The 17,956-nt window shown below is 42.5% G+C and overlaps 1 protein-coding gene across 9 annotated transcripts in view; it reads right to left on the bottom strand.

Moving 5' to 3' along the window:
• ATP2B2 (ATPase plasma membrane Ca2+ transporting 2) overlaps positions 1–17,956 on the bottom strand; it is a 394,438-nt gene that overhangs the window by 252,226 nt on the left and 124,256 nt on the right. For all 9 annotated transcript variants that reach the window (XR_011002928.1, XM_068201521.1, XM_068201531.1 and 6 more), the window contains one exon: positions 3,680–3,779. The gene's annotated coding sequence lies outside the window, so the exon portion shown is untranslated. The remainder of the gene's footprint in view (positions 1–3,679; positions 3,780–17,956) is intronic.

A 17,956-nucleotide genomic window follows, 5' to 3' on the forward strand; every position in this document is an offset into this window, starting at 1 on the left:
AGGGACAGAAGTAGCACAGAAATGGATGGATGGATGGATGGATGGATGGATGGATGGATGGATGGATGGATGGATGGATGGATGATGGATGGATGGATGGATGGATGGAAGGATGGATGGATGATGGATTGGTGGATGGATGGATGGATGGATGGATGGATGATGGATGGATGGATGGATGGATGGATGGATGGATGATGGATAGATGGATGGATGATGGATGGATGATGGATGGATGGATCGATGGATGGATGGATGGACGGACAGATGGATGAGGGATGGATGGATGGATGGATGGATGGACAGATGGATGAGGGATGGATGGATGGATGATGGATGGATGGATGGACAGATGGATGAGGGATGGATGGATGGATGGATGAGGGATGGATGGATGGATGGATGGATGGATGGATGGATGGATGGATGGATGGATGATGGCTGGATGAGGGATGGATGAATGGATGGATGGGGCTGTCTCTGACATCACACCTGCAAACCAGACTTTGCTGACATCTCCCATTGGTTGGGATGAGCTGCTGGACAATTTGTGCTGGGAATTGCAGTGAAGGGAACCCCATGCTTTGCTGTTTGCCTCTAGTGGAGGTGGCAGAAGTGACAAAAGCTGTTTGCCAAAGATTATCTCACTACTGGAAAAGTTTCAGTGGCTTCCCAGTGCCCTGCATTTACAGGCCAGGAGGGAAAAGCAGGTGCAGCTACATGAGATAAAACCATTCCTTCAGCTTGCCATCCCCAGTTCCAGTTAGCATTTCAGTGCCGAGCAGCACAGAAATAACAGCACAGCCTAAAGCATCTCCTTAATAATTCCAATAAATCACAGGATAACAAAACAAAACCAGGAAGGATTACACACGGGAACCTCTTTAGGAGAGGACAACACCTGCAGCTGCCTTTGAGAAGAGCAAATCCTTGTGAGCTCCTGGGCTCAGCAGACACATTCCCAGAGCATTCCCAGAGCACTGGGACCTCCTGGGTCTTGTCTAAAGTTCCTGCCATGGTCTGGCCACAGCAGATGCTTCGTGTTCATCAGTACAAGCAGCAACACCTTCCATGTGTGCAGCCTCAGCTCTGGTTGGGAGGGACGTTAAACTGAGGGATCCAGGGATTCAGCCCACTTTATCCTGGAACAGGATGGGAGAGGCTGAAGGCTGTAGGAAGGTTTGTTTTGGGGGGGTTACAATTTTTTTATCTCTACAAGCTCACTGAATTGTGTGGTTGTGCCTGGCAGCTTGCTTTCCACAACAGGAATTGAAACTATTATACTGAGGAATAGAGAAAATTACAGTATTTCAAACTCTGCTTATTTCTCTGCAAAGAAAAAAGGACAAAAACCTCGGGAGGCTTTTCTTTTTTTAATAGCTGAATGACTAAGAAAGTTCCCTCTCTAGTAAGTCTGTCTTTGCTTTCCAGTCTCTTACAGACATTTAAATGTCTGACAAATAGATTATAGACTACTTGTTTTAAGAGTTTGGGGGGGAAATGAAGCTCGAATCTGTATTACTTTGAAAGACAAGCACAATATTTGGTCTGCACAGCTTGTGGCACCTATTAAAACCTCCATTAAAGCACCCGTGACAAACTGCTGCTGTCAGGGAGAAGTGATGCTGAGCACTCTGCAATATTTGATGGTACAGTTGCCCACACAGTCATTATGACCATGTTTCCATTCTGCTCTATACTGAAAAAATATAGGCACCCACTAGAACATTTTGATACAAGTTGGGCTAGTTTTAGCTAAAAGAGCCCACCAAACATTTACATGGAGGTGAGAACCATAGGTACACACATGACCTGAGTGGAAATCCATCTGGAAATCAGCAGTGGAAAAAGAGGGCAAACCTTTGAGTAATTTCTCTCCACATTTACATTACATAATATTTTGAATGCATTAAATCTGTGAAATGCCACTTTGTATAATATTTTTATCAACTTCCGAACACACCAGTTGTTGTTTTAGGTTTTTCAATATACAATATAGAAAAATTAATCTAAAACAAGTTTGTACAGTGTTCTGCCTCGCAGCTACCCAGAACTCAGAGCTCTAATCTATGGAGAGCCTCCTTCATTACCCACAGAAAATCAGCAAAGCCTTTTAATCTGAATTATTAATTTCTTTGTCTTTCTCCTATGGAGCTTTAAGTCTGTTCCACACACATCATAGGAGAGGGAGAGTTCTGTGAGCAGACACCCAAAGCAACAGGGTGCTCGTTTCTGTTTCCCATGTTTACTTGTTGAAAAAAGAGTGTGATTCTCACTCTTCCCTAATAACTTGCCAATAATATCAATGTTTTTTGGAATATTCATGAAGCAAATTTGCTCAGACATCTCCTTGCAATCATAAAAATGAATACTAAGCTTATACTTCACACTACAAAATTCTGTTTCACAGTTAATACTTACTAATTTTTCTGTATTGGTTCTACTGTTTCATAAGCCCAAAACTTACTTGCTAGTGAGTGCTATTTTCCCTTTTTTCTCTAACTGTTTCACTATTATACCTCATTTTCCCTCCTTGGTTAATGAACCTTCAGCAACAAGAGAGGTAACAAATGAAAATACAGATTGTACCTGCATTGTATCACCACTTGCAAGTTACTAGAATCACTTGCTATTCAAGAGAAAAATCAGAATAAATACCTGCTTGTACAAAACAGTAGAATTTTTATACAATCAGTCACAGCTAGGCAATGACATTTTCACAAGATTCTGAAGTTCAGCCAACCCAGCCTGAGATATTGTGGAGCTGCCCCATACCTAATTGCACTGGCTGGATTCCTGCTCATCTAAGTGGGACATCCTGTAAATGTATGGCTTCCAGAATTTAATAATTAAATCCCTCCCCCCCACCTGGTTACAGAAATTAAAGTCTCATCACTGCTAAGGCAGAGCATTTTCACACAAGTGAAAAGGGATAAATTAGATTCACACCACACCAAACACGATGACAAATGTATCAGCACTCCACCTGGATCTAGTAATTTTATTAAGTTAGGCTTATAAAACATAGCTCATGATATAGACCACAAAAATAATTAAGCCATGCACTATTACTGCTGGAACTTTCATTTCTGCATCCCCACACTTGTATTCCAGACTATAACTGATACTTTACCTGAGAAATTCTAGTTTGAGTAAATTTGATGCTTTGCCTTATGAAGAACAAATTTATAATTGTGGGAAAAAAACCCTGTCTACATCAAGTACAGAGGCAGCAGTATTTAGTCCAGAACCCCAGGGTCTGGGAGCTGTGGGAGAATGCAGAACTCTGCCAGAGGTACCTGTCTGCAGAGGAGCCAACTCCTCCTGCACCACTTCCGTGCTGGGATTCAGCATCTCCTCACACAACCCACCAGCAGTGCACTCAAAACAGGTTTGTCACATTCCCTGATCCCACATGTCACATAGCACAACATAAAGAGACAGCAGATTGATCTTCCTAGCCGAGGGAATCTCTCCTTAAACAATGTAAAACCATCACTCTGTGGAAAAAATCTCTGGTAAAGTGAATAAAGCACATCTGGGTCCTTGGCTGGCATCACCAAGCCAAAATTCAAGATTGTCTTTACCAATAAAAGTGAATTCCTCAAGAATTTTCCAGAATTTCTATGAAGTTACAACAGTAGATTTTTAATTTGAGGGAGCAAAAGAAGCAACTTACAGTTGTTGTGTAAAAACAAGCAAGTGCCTCATGAACAGGATTCTGAGTCACATAACCAGCTGGGTCTTCTTGTGTTGGCTGATCAATCTTGATTTCAAAACTGGAAGAAAGAAAGAAGATAATTAGACTTGACAAACCCCAGAGAATTAAGCAAATTAATAGAACAAACAAGGATTGATCTAAAGGATGCCCCACAGGAGAAACAGATCCAAGAGCAAACATCCAGTGTCATAAATAGTTAGGGACATTTTGCAGTAAAATCAAGTGATTAAAAAGTTCCAACTCTGTGACCAAAGATGTGAATTGAAAACAGTCCCAATGATATCTCTTCTTATCCATTTATCAGAGCTGTAGCCCTCTGGCCTCTCAAACTTGTAAATAAATGTGATTTTTAATGTTTTTGGAGACTGAAAACTCCATGTGTGTTGTGTCTGTGTGAAAGGGAAAGGCCAGCAGAGAGGGCAGGAGCAGAGGGGAGACATTCCCCTGGTTTTCCTTGCATGACATAAGAACTTGGAAGGGAATAATTGAGAGGTCTTAAGGTCAGCACAGAGATGTCATGGTGAATAAGTGACATTCTGGCTGGTTTCATGAGAGATGCTCAGGAGGGAGCAGGGAATGACCGGCAAGGAGAGGCCCTCCTTGGACAGGATGTGGGAACACAGCCCCACTACACTGTAAGGACAGACAAAAAGAAATCCATTTTTCATGTTTTGGTACTAAAAGGGAACCGTGGTGCTCCAGCATGAGGCCATGTCTGACCCAAGCACAGAATTACATTCGGTTCCTCTGCTGTCAAACCACAGCATCTGGCAGAGCCAGAGGGGACACTCCTGGGAGAGCAAACATCCACTTCTGACTTGTTGGTTCCAGCTAATGATCAATTCATCACACCCCTCAGTAAATCATGTTTGGATTCAGCTTGCAAAAACTGGATTGTTTAAGGCCCTTTGAACACCATGTGAAAACATCTTTCATTATAAATGAGGATTTCCCTGCAGACACCAGGAGGACCACATCTGCTTCATCTTGGATTAGCATAAAGGAGTGAGCTTCCCCATGCTCCTGCCACTAAGTGCCAGCTCTGCCAGTTTGGCACATCATGGGCTTTATTCAGTATCCACCTTGTGCCCAAATGAACATATAAACTATCCAAACACATTTAAGTTCATTTTTGCTGGCATTTGTAGGACTTGTTTGGGGTATAGCAACATCCTTTAAATATTCTCACTCAAACTTAGGTCAGTTCAGTTTGTATAATTTATCTGGGACTTCCAGGACGTGGACACCACTCCTTTGTAAACCACATTTCAAACGTATTGTGAAGGTTAATGCATAACACAGTGTTCCAGGACCAGAGAACATCCCTAGACTTCCTCTCCCCTCACGTCTGTGGAAATCAAGGGGAGCTGGGGGATGGAAAGATGGAGCAGCCCAGGGGAGAAGCACTCGGAGGTGCTGGTGGGTGAGAGGCTGGACATGCCCCAGCCATGCCTGGGACCCCTAATCCCCTGCCCTGAGCCCAGCGAGGGCAGCAGGGGAGGGGATTCCACCATCTGCCCCTCCGGTGAGAGCCCACCTGCAGAGCTGCCCCAGCCTGGCCAGCACAGGAGGGACCTGGGGCTGCTGCAGAGAGCCCAGAGGAGGCTCCAGGAGGAGCAGAGGGTGGAGCAGCTCTGCTGGCAGGAAAGGCTGGCACAGCTGGCATTGCTCACCTGGACAGGAGAAGCTTTGGGGTGAGCTCAGTGTGGCCTTGCAGGGCCTGGAGGGGCTGCAGGAGAGATGGAGAGAGATGATTTACAAGTGACAGGACATGGGGAATGGCTTCACACTAGTAGGGCAGGGTTAGATGGGACATTAGGAAAAAAATTCTTCCCAGTGAGGGTGGGCAGGCCCTGGCACAGGTGCCCAGAGCAGCTGTGGCTGCCCCTAGATCCCTGGCAGTGTCCCAGGCCAGGCTGGACAGGGCTTGGAGCAGCCTGGGACAGTGGAAGGTGTCCCTGCCATGGCAGGGGTGGACTGGGATGATCTTTAAGGTCCTTTCCAACCCAATCCAGCCTCTGATGTGACTCTGTGATATTTGATGCCGAAGTATGGACAGCCTTGCACTGACAGTGGAGGAAGAACACCCTGAACCTGCCTGCTAAAAACAGGAACCTTTGTAGGCTCCAGTCTGGAATCCCAGTCTCAAGACCTTGTCTACCAAAGAAAATATGACTTTTGGGACAGGTTTCTAACCAAATATTTATTATCAGGCTGTACCACCAGGTGGCAAGATTGCAAAATAAAGGAATTTTTTAAATTGCTCCTATGACCCATTCAGTCAGGGCTGCTTCAAGGACCCCGGGCTGGGCCATAGTGATTGTTTTGGGATGACTTGGGCAAGTATTTAACATGCACCCACATGGGTCTGTAGAATAAAGTACTTTAACTTTTCTCTGTCACTCCTCAAGTAGTCAAAAGTCAAATGCAACATGAGATTCCCAGCACATGAAAAAGGAAATTGTGGCCACCAGCTGCACTTCTTTGAAGAACTTGGTTTTCCCACTGTTTTCATCCTGCTCCCTCTTTACCTGACAACCAGTTTAATCTTTTCAAAAGAGACTAAAACCTGACATGACTGCCAGGAACCACATAATAAGTAGGAATACAACTGAAAAATATTAATAAAAGTACTATGCAAAAGGAGAGTAAAGATTTACACAGAGTGTACTTGCAGTCATTTGGGTAATTTTTCCCCCATATATTTTCATTTCTCAAGTTATATCCCAATTATCCACAAACCAAGACACAGCTCTAAGTTCTTCATTAAAGGTGTGCCATGGACACATGAGCTCAGTTTAAAGGGCTGAATTTTATAATATGTTATTTTAATTCAAAATTTAGGGAAAATATAAATCTCCAGCAACAACTTGGGAAACTTCCTCTCTAATGCCTCGCCCCTAGATGACAAAGGACACCATGTGAACACCCATTCCACATTATGATTTATTTATATCTATACACACAGATATATGGCTAAATACCAGGATATAAAATATTAGTAAAGCTAATACTGGTAACCAGACCAAGCTGGTGAGAAACTCTAACTGACCCTGAGATATGCAACACAAAAGAAACAATGATTCCAGAAATAGTTTAGGGACTTTTTCCTTCCATTTGTAGCATTGCACCTGCTCCATAACACACAGCTACACTTCACAGATGCTTAAAATATTGTCATTATCCCTGGAGCTAGAAGAAATTAGGTAGGTGTAAAATAATCAGAATGTCAAGCACATTAAATGTCAAGCATAAATAAGAACCAAAATTGGAATCTCTCAAAGATGCTGGTACTCCCACAGTTGGGCAAAAAGCGTTAACTTCAATAACTGCCACCATTTGGGACTTGTATTTATTACACAAACCACAAAATTCTCTGCCTTAATGGCATCAGCTTGAAAGATGATTTGGCATTAGAAAGTAGAAGTAAATGTTATCCAAAACATCAAGAAAACTTCCTGCCCCAAAATAGATTTTTATTTGAGACCATTCAATTCAAACACTCCAGGGTATTGAAATTAAAAAGAGAAATAAAAAAATCCAAAAGGCTTTGCAGGAGAAGGGACAGATGAGTAATACAGGAGCCTGTGTTCCATGAGATGGCACCAAAAATATGAACTGCAGAAGAAACTGCCGAGTTATGTTCTTCCTTCAACCAATAAAACAAAATAACTTGTTCAATCAACTTTTAATTCCATAATCCAATCATCATGAAAATTAAAATCAAGCACACTTTCCCCAGTGAATATGTACTAACTAAATATTTTAAAGTGAAGATACCTAAAAACTAAATTAGATTGGAAATTCTTTCAAGAGAGATTTGCTTTCATCTATGTTCATACCATCCCAGCAGAAGTCAAGTCCAGAAATCTAAACTGTAGTTAACTAAAATTTAAGCTTGAAAAAAAATATTAAAACCCACAAAGCACATTATGCCATGCTTAAAGAGTAACACCTATTCTGAATTGTCCAATGAAATCCACACATGTGTTTTGGGGTTTTTTTTTGTTGGGAATCAACATCTCCTTTTCCTTCCACATTACCTACTTAACTTTCTATTTGAACCCCACGACCAAAGCAGCTCTACAGGAGATTCAGAGCTTGGGAATGGCTTTGCTTTGAGGGCTTCAGCTGAGAAATTCCCTGGAGAAAGTCTGTGGCCATGGAGAAGCCATGACCCCACCACAGAGACGTTCACATGGCCAGAACAGCCACAAAATACTGAGTATTTAAATGTTCACGTGGGAGATTCACACTCTTGGACAGAGGCAGGATGGAAACATTTCTCATCCTTTCAGCCATGGGGCAAGAGCTCTTCTCTTTCTGGGAAGAGCTGGAACAGAATAAGTGGACTGACAAGTGGATCAAGAAGATCAAGAGGTCAGCAGAGCATTTGGCCTCAGCCAGATGAATCAGCCCGGGGAACAACGACATTGCTCTGATTTGCAGCAAGAGAGCATCAAGTTAAAACACCTCCACAGAACCATTCTCCCAAGGAGGGAAAACATCCCAGGGAGCTGAGCTTTAAAACTCCAATCTTCCTGTGAAGCTCCAGAACACCCCACACATGTCATACCTCTACCAGCAAGTGCTGTGCTGTGCTTCAGACTTCTGGAGCCTGAGAGAAAACACTCAAACTCACAAACTTATCCAATTTTACAATGAACTGATAGAATTAGGGCAAGACAGATTTACTCCCCTGCTTTAAGGAATAAAGGCTCTCTGCACTGTTTAGGACTTGCTAACATGCAGTGCTAGGATTACCACACCAGCTTAAGCCTCTGCTTCAAATCCCAAACTAACTAGAAAATACAAAGTATAAAGGTATTAATAACTGGAGTTTAAATGACATTAAAGGCTTTGTTGGCTTTCTTCTTTGCCTTATTAAATAGTAAGAAAATAGAAAAAGACAATCCAAAATTTTATAAATAAAATGAGGCAGTGCCATATAGGTGAGCACTCTTCCTTAAGGTCTTCATGAAAATAACATTTTCTCTTCCTAGAGAGTACTGTGATCCAGCCATAGACTCAGGCAACTGAAGTACATGTTCACATTTTAAAAAAAGTAATAAAATCAAATCCTCTTCATGTTCAAGAACACTCTCTAAAGCACTTACTCTATAAAAAGAAATCTGGGAGAGTACATACACCTGATTTATTTCAGGAGTCAAACAAAAATAACAAGAGTGCCACCTATCCTTCATTAGGAATAACAGAACTTCCTGTGGACTGACCTTACTGCTAAAAACCCTGCACAACAAAACCTGACAGCTAAGAACATAAAAAATTCTCCATCTGGGCAGAAACTTGCGGGGAAAAATGCAAAGGAGTGTTGCATGGAAAAGCAGGATTAAAAAGAAATACAGGAAGAGGAGGAGGAGGACTAGGAAAAATAAATCTGTTAGGTATCAAAAGTATAAAATCCAAAAGATTAAACCCAGGAAAATCCAAGACGTTTTAAAGCTTGAGGCCACATTTTGGGTTTCAGTAATGACTTTATGAAAGTAAGTTTGTGTGTAACATGCAAGGAGCAAACTTGGCCTAGAGGAAGCTGCTGTGCAGAGGCAGCAGCTGCCACTGAACAGGAGAGAGGGAATATTTATCCACTGCAGACAACTGGAGCAGCAGAGAGGGGTGGGAGGGTCATTATTTTCTCCTTTTTTAAGTTATAGCAGATATAGAAGTATTATATACTATATTATGTAGTAATATATTCTAAATATTGCTCATACAGATGAGCAATCCCAGCACCTATACCAGGAAAATAAAAAGAAATTATTGCACCTAGTGATAAACACATGAATATATTTTTATATAAAATAATTATAAATAAATATAAATATATACTTATATAAATATAAATAATATATTTATAGACATATAGATATATATATTTATATATTATTTTATATGTGTTAATATTTTATTTATATTTATATATACATACTCTATATATTTGTAAATATAAGTATAAATAAATACATATTTAGGCATTGTAGATAAATATATTTTATTAATAAAAAAGGAGAAAAGTTTTCCTTTTTGGTAAAGGGAAGTCATGGCTCACAACCTGCTACATGTGATGAGGGAAAATCCATATATTTGCATCTATTAAAATCCAATAGATATTTGTAGGCTTTCCAAACTGCCTCCCACAAAAGGAGTCACATGAAAACTAAGCCATTATGAGATAATACAGAAGGCCTTTGCTTTTCAGAAAAATCTGGTGACAATATGAGGACCAGACAATATGGTGTGACAATATGGTGCCACCACAGAGCTCTCCAGGGAATGGGACATGGAAAAGGGACCAGCAGCCGAGCCAAGGGAAGGGGCAAAGTTCCTCCTGTACAGTGAGGAGGGGCAGCCATGGAGAAGAGTGAAAAGACCTTTCCAGCTGCAGCTGGACATTAAGGCAGGAGATGAAGTTCAACACAAGAGCCCACACTACAATAAACAGCTGAAAAAACAAACCCTACGTTTACTGCTCAAATAGGGGAGCTCCGAGCTGATCCCCTCCCCAGAGAAGTGAGGCTGGGATAAAATAGTGACATAAAACATGGCTTTACACGGGACAACATCCCTCTCATTTTCACACAACCACACAGGGCAAAAAAAGAGTAAAATATTTGTCACCTCTCCTATGGAGACAGCCTGGAGAAGGCTCCAGGGAGACTTCTGAGCCACTTCCAGGGCCTAAAGGGGCTCCAGGAGAGCTGGAGAGGGACTGGGGACAAGAGGAAATGGCTGCAAACCATCACAGGGCAAAGTTAAATTGGATATTGGGAAGGAATTCCTGGTATGAGGGTGCTGAGGCCCTGGCACAGGGTGCCCAGAGCAGCTGTGGCTGCCCCCAGATCTCTGGCAGTGCCCAAGGCCAGGCTGGATGGGGCCTGGAGCAGCCTGGGATGGTGCATGGTGCAGTGAGATGATCTTTAAGGTCCCTCCCAACCCCAACCATTCCTAATCCACAATCCACTGCCTGTAGGTTGGTCAGAAATCTCTTGACGATGAAGCAGTATTTTTCAAATCAAGTGGACAGCCAATGCTGACAGCTAAACAATCATCTGCACTAAATTTCCCAGGAAATTGAGGTGTGAGACACCAAGCCCCAGGAAGCATTGCTTGCCAAGCAGATCTTCCTCAGAGACATGATTTACAGGATAAACAAAATTCAGCGTCGTGTTGGAAAGTAATGGAGGTTACCTCAAACCTGTCAAAATTCACAACTTCAACCTCCCCTAAAGTATTGCAACTGCTTTACTGTAGGAAAAAGGTGGGAAAGAGTCCAAATGAGTACTGCAACCTCTCCAAAGAACACAATGTGAACTCAAATAAAGATCATTCCATCAAGTTCCCCAGCAGAAGCTCCACGGTGAGAACTCCTTATGGATTGATTTACACATGAAACAGCGAATGATGCTTTATCTATTGAGGGAGCTTTGCTCCAGTGGTTTATATAATACCAGTCCCTAAGTATAATTACAGCTATATAATCAATCAGGGACTGCATGTTATTTTACTCTCGTACAGCTCTGTTTGGAATCACATCCAAGACATTTAAAATTGCAATCCAGTTACAGCTTAAAAAAATCTGGTGCATGGTCTCATCAGAGAAGTTTCAGAAGGATGCTATTAATAAGTATTGAGACAAATACAAAGAATGGCAAAAAGCAGAAGTGTGAAAAATATTTCCCATTAACATGTGCATATGGTTTCACTCAAAACAAATTTTCTTGCAAGAAACATGTTTATATAACAATATTAAGTTGTTACATTACCAAAGTGGCTGTAAGTTTATAATGGGGCCATTTTGATTTAGGCACCATAAAAATTTCAGCTGGAAGGCAAAAGTTTCAAATGTATATGGAAATAATGGAAGTAAAGTCCTGGAGGAAAACTATTTGAGAGAAAAATGATAAAGACAAAAGAAACAAAGTGTTGTTCCTGAGCTCCTAACAGATGCCAAAGCCCAAGGAAAGAGGAGGGAGATTGGGATTCAGCCTCTACCTCACACAAAGATATTTAAGACAGTTCAATTAAATGCTGCCAGTGCAGTTAATCTTAAACTCTTTCTGCAAAGTTTCAGTTTTAAGTGCTTTTAAGAAGCCCATCAAGCAGCAGGGGCCACCTGTCCCCAGGTATTGTTTGAGCACCCAAGTCCTTGTCAAGCTTACCAAAGCATTATTTGAGTAGCCAGCTGCAACAGGATTTTTAAGCAATTTTTAATCCAGCTCCATGCTTGGATGAAATAAACAATTTGTATAGAAGATTCTGCTGTAAATGTCAGGTTTTTTTCTTGGCATTTACTTGCTTTTGGGATCTGGATTAGCCTTCGTGCCCAGCAGGACTGAAGCGGAACTGATATGTGATAATGCTAAAAAGGTAATAATGCAGGAATTTCTATGTATGAGCATTAACAGGCGGGAAATGACCCAAACTCTGTGAGTTTAACACTTCTCTCTGCACCAAAGGAGAGACCAACACAGGCCTGGTATGACTCTCCCCATACTGTGAAAGTTGGGAGTTACTTCTGATGGAGGAACAAAACTCCCACGGCGGGCAGGACACGGCTGGGCTGGTTGGGTGGGGAGCCCTGGCACAGAGTGCCCAGAGCAGCTGTGGCTGCTCCTGGATCCCTGGAAGTGTCCAAGGCCAGTAGGACAGGGCTTGGAGGACCCTGGGATGGCAGAAGGTGTCCCTGTCCATGGATGGGGTGAGACTGGATGAGCTTTAATGTCCCTCCCGAGCCAGGGAAGCTCAGGGGTTTTAAAAAGGCACTTCCCTGCTTGCACAGGTGAACCCCAGAACCACGTGCACATGCTGGTGTTTAAAGCCCTGCCCTGAGGTGCTAACCCAGCTTTGTACCAGTGTAATTCTGCAGTTTATGGCAATTAAGGAAAGAGCAGGTGGGAAAATGAGACAATGACTCGGTAGTAGGAATGTTCTTGGAGCTGTGGATTGGGGGAGGCACAATGGCACACCCACGCTGCTCAGGGCAGAGTGACACTAGTCTTTGGGGAGGCAGGGATGCTGAAAGAAAAGTAAAAAAGAGAAGACTCTTGAGGAGGAAAAGCAGATGCATGAACGCTCCCAGCAGGTGTTCAGTGGTGGGAGAAAGACAGGTGCTCTCAGCATTGTCCTCTACCACGGCTAAATTAGATTGCAAGAGTATTTTTCATTATTTTCAGAGATCGAGGGGATAAATATGAAACCAGTGTAACAACTTGTTACTCTGGGAAACAAAAGGGGTGCATTTGTCAGGAGCTATACATGTACATTATCATTTCAGAAGTGACACATTAAATATGGATTATTATGCTGGGAAGGAGCAGCACCATCCTGCAGCACAATCCATATTGAAGCCTTGCAGGAGGGCGTCTGAGTAACTGCAGCCAAAAACCATCAGGAAAAATCCAAACCCATTATATTCAGTATTTATACTTGTTTATGACATTAAATATTTACTCTTTGCTCTCTGGTTTGAAAATATCAGATGCAATGCTTTTCGCTTCTTATCTAGCAAATACATAAGAATAAAAATAGTTCAGATAAATCCCTCAATAGCACCCAGAGCAGCTAAAGAAAGAGGACAGACTCTCCATATATATAAGAAGAAGCAGGCACTGAGTTCAAAACTCCTCATCTCCCTCCAACTCCAGTCAAGTGAACTGAAAAGGCCACTGGGAGGAGGGAGTCCCACACGAGCTGATTCACACTGTGGATTGCAGGAAGTGTTTGACACCATTTCCCTGGAAAAGCAGGGCATTCTCCCAGCCCTGAGCAGCAACATCCTCCCAAAGAACCAAGAGCTCTCTCATCCTCACATAGTCCACCCTGGTTGTGGTGCTTTTCCAGACTTTGTCACCGTGGGTGTCTAAAGCAGCACATCCTGGACACTGCAGCACCAGCAGCGTGTGAATAACTGTGATAGATGAGTTGAAAAGGTTCTCTGCAAAGCTTCCTTGAGACCAAGGCAGTTTTCATTTTCTCCTCCCTCTTTGCAGCCATTTCTGTGTGCTCTGCAACTCTGCAACCCTTCTTTCCCTCACATGATTTCCCAAAGTCACCAATAAAGCACAAACTGCTCAGTGAGCTGCTGCAGATTGCTGAATGATGGCCTTGCACAAAGCTCATCAGCCTGACTTGGATATTGCAATCACCAATAATAATTTAGATATTTCATGCAAAATGCTATCCTATTCCCCTCTCAGAATTACCAGCCTTTAAAATCTCCTTCCTAAGCCCATCTGAATCAGTCAGAAATAATGGGTTCATTTCTTTCCAATTAATTCAACCTGGCTTAGGAAAAAAACCACAAATTTTATTTGCCTTTGAAACAGTGGCAGTTCCAGATTTCTAGTACTTGAAAGAGTCTCTGTACGAGTAATAACACTTGCCCAAATGCCTATTCCTTTAAAATTAGCACCTAAAATTAAAAAAACATCTTCCATATCCTGCAGGATTTCCTTATCTGCTTAACTCCTCAAGGGTTTGCTGCAAATGAGATGAAGAAATCTAATAAGGGGGCATATGAAAAAATAACCCTCCTGACCTTGTTCCAGGAGGAAAAGATTTTTAAAAGGTACATGCAAGGTACAAAAAGGCAGACAGAGAGCAGCAGAAGAGGTGTGTCAGCGCTCCCAGGCAGGACACAGCCCAGAGCTGTGCTCAGGACATCTCTGTGTGCAGGGAGCAGACAGGAAGATCCCCAAACCATCAGGCCAAGTTTATCCCCAGCTGGCACATGGAACATCCACTTGGTACCGCAAAACCAGTCAGAAACAGGCTGTGGCTGTGGCTTTGCCCCCTCCCTTCCAGCTTGCTGGGAAGCTGCAGCTGCCTGGCCAGCTCTGTCCTGTGGTTATCAGCTCAGCGTGGCTGGAGAGCAGGGGGAACACCAGACACCAGCTCCAGGTGGCACAAACTGGGATTCCCTGCCTTCTCCAGGGTGTCCATCCCTGTCACACAGCAGGGGGATATTGAGTCTCTCGCAGGCAATTCCAACAGCAGTTCCAGGATTTCCTCCTAATTCTGGAAGCAATCCCATTTTTTTACAGGGGAAGTTTTGACTGGAGTTGTCAGGCCTACATTTCTCTGCAAAGGATTTGTAGCTGGGAAGAAAAGACAGGAAGGTCGTGAAGAAATTCTTCTCTGGTGAAGGTACCCAGACACCAAGCAGCCATTTGGGAAGCAGAGAAAACTGAAATTAAATTGAAATTTTTCCCTGTGAGGGTGGGCAGGCCCTGGCACAGGGTGCCCAGAGAAGCTGTGGCTGCCCCTGGATCCCTGGAAGTGTCCAAGGCCAGACTGGTCAGGGCTTGGAGCAACCTTGGATGGTGGAAGGTGTCCCTGCCCCATTCTAGCATTCTATATAATCTATATATTGATTCTATAAACGCCCCTCCCAAGCAGGAACATCTCAATGCCAAGATCTGCCCTAGGAACAAAAATTCTGTTCATTAGAAACCTTCTCTCATCACCATTTATTGTCCCTAACTCCATTCTGCTCTCAAAGTTTGGACCTAGAGAAGATGGATTTCACGTAAGAGTGAAAGCTGTAATGGAAATAGCCCTTTGTAAATGATGGCTCTGCATTACACCCTGAAAATTCTTCTTGGAAAATGACAGCTTCAGCTATGGTCTGAGGCATTGGATGGATTGTGTGAATGCTGCCAAAGTGCAGAGAACTCAAAAGGTCAGGACAAAGACCTAGAAGGAAGATGAGGAGGCAATCACATTACTCGTCAATTTTCAACAAAATGAGAATTTCTAAAGTACATAATAATGCATTATTAATTTTCAACTTAAAGATTATGCAAATACTCAGGAAAACAGGTCTAGTAATAAAAATCACTTTGCTTTTCAGACCATTAAAGCAACCAAACACTGAAGTCCTCTTTCACTGCTGCCCCCAAGGTACCCTGGGCTCAGCTTTGCTGGCAGAGCTGTGTGGATTTAGTCCTCACTGCTTAAACCTTGCTCAGCCAAATGCAGCCCAACAGCCTCGTGCTGGCAGCTCGGACCATCCAGAACCACGAGTCAGGCTCTGTCCTAACCCTAACACTCACCTGAAGAGCAACCTAAAACATTCATCATTTTATTCAGAAGATTGTCTTAAAATCACTGTTAAACTCAGTTAATGCAAGGATTTTTTTTTAATGTGCTCCTAATTTTCCCTTATCAAGGTCCTAGAGAATGATTTCAAACAAGTGTACAAATAGAAACATAGCTTATTTAAAATCAGAACAAAATTGACAAAACATTCCCATCTAATTGCAAGTGGCAGGAATAACCATCATGGAAAGAAAGCAAGGCTTGGTTTGCTTATCAGGAAATAAAGTAACTCGCCAAACATCTGAAAACACAAAAATGTGTTGGGAATGATACAAAAAAATTATCTTAATTGAAAAATAATGGCTTTTCTGAGTTTTATTTTCTTTGCATCTTTTAAAAGAAGATTCAGACAGCTCTGCACTCACACTGAATCTAAATATAATTGCAGTAGATCATGATGGTGCTCACAGCAGAGATAACATATCAGTGGCAGGCAGACCCTGATGAGGATAATGGGGAAGAGCAGAGCTCTCCCCTGCATAGCATTTTTCACGCACACTCTACATCCCCACAATCAAACACCACAGTCACCTTGCTGAATAATGAATAGCAAAATGAAAAGAAAATTAAGGAGCAGCAAGCAAAGGAGAGAAGATTCAAGCTGACATTTGCAATGAGGGGAAGTCACCGAGAGGTTCCCAGTGGCTGCTCCAGATGGCTGCAGCTATTTTGGCCAGACTACCTGGCCAGGACAGAGCTGCAGTGAGGTAAGCACAAGGGGACAGGAAGAAGGAAAGGAACAAAGGGAAAAAAACAAGCACTGAAAAAGAGATTTGGAGCCTGCAGCCACCTAATTCTGGAGCTTGCGAATAAGAGAAAGTTACAAAATAAAATAGCAACTCACAGTGACCATTTAGGAAAAGGAAACCAATTACCACTCGGGACTAGACGGAAATTTCCTTTGGCCACTGTATGGATTCATTATCTCTCCCATGCCTGGCTTTCTATAAACATAATTAAATTGACTATTTCTTATGAGTAAATCTTACATGTGCTTTAGGCCACATAAAGCATCTTGCCATCTAATTGTATTTTTCATCTGTACTTTCCCCCATCGACCTCCCTTACAGAAGTGGGAAGAAAGGAAAAGCCCTTCTGTATAGATTCATCTTTTTTTTGGTTGTTTGCCTTAAGGTCCAATGCATATTCTAGCTGTCAAAAGTGATTTCCCTGCTCACTGAGCAAATATTCTCAACATGGATTTTCTTTTCTATTTCCTACTATTAAACAACAATTTTACAGACACAGGTAATAGAAATGCAGGCAGGTCAGAGTGCATCAAAAATTTATCTCTGGGCAGGAAGTCAAGTTTCATTAAATATAAAAACGAAGTTTATGTAAGTGGAATACAGGGTTGCTGCGAGTTGGCTTTGGGACATAGGTGACAAAGTTGCAGCAAAATGATGAAAAACATAACAAAAGCCAGTAGGAACCTCACATGACCCCAGTGCGTTCCTACTGTATGGTAGGTGAATATTCCACTTCTAGAAGACTGTTTTAAACAATATATCAAAATATTTTTAAAGACCTGAAACTGGATTAAGTCTTATGTCCTGATGCCTAATAAAACCAAATCTTTTGTACTCCCTAGCACTGGGCATAAAATGAGAAATAAACCACAAAGTAAAAAAATGTCAAGCAAGTGCAGAAGTGGTGTGAATCAGGTGTGTGTCTGATAGGAAGGTGTGAGCTGTGTGCCAGTGCAGAAGGGAGCCCAGGGCAGAGCTGCCAGCCAGACCCAGGGATTTGTCTCCCCAGTGCCCAACTCAATCTCAGAAGGCTTTTCAATCTCAAGCTCAAGGCTTTTCCCCAGGGCTGTATTTAGGGGCCTGAGTGGAAATGATGCCAGGGTTCTCACAAACCTGCTGGAGCCCAAACACAGCCTGGCATAAAAAAAGGGTAAAGCCTCAGGTAGCTCCTGCCAGAGCAGCTGATGTCCTGCTAAGAGGTCTCCTGGTGGGCAGGCTGATGGCAGAACTGCATTTACAGAGCTGAAAAGCCCAGCACATCAGAGTTTTAAATTATCAAAGCAGATAACAAGGAGCAGAGGATTACTGCAGAGGCGAAACTGAGCTGGAGGATATTCCTGTAAATGCAGCCAGGAGAAGCACAGTCACG

This window comes from Anomalospiza imberbis, chromosome 11 (assembly GCF_031753505.1).
Source record: "Anomalospiza imberbis isolate Cuckoo-Finch-1a 21T00152 chromosome 11, ASM3175350v1, whole genome shotgun sequence".
In the NCBI taxonomy this organism is placed as follows: Eukaryota; Metazoa; Chordata; class Aves; order Passeriformes; family Viduidae; genus Anomalospiza; species Anomalospiza imberbis.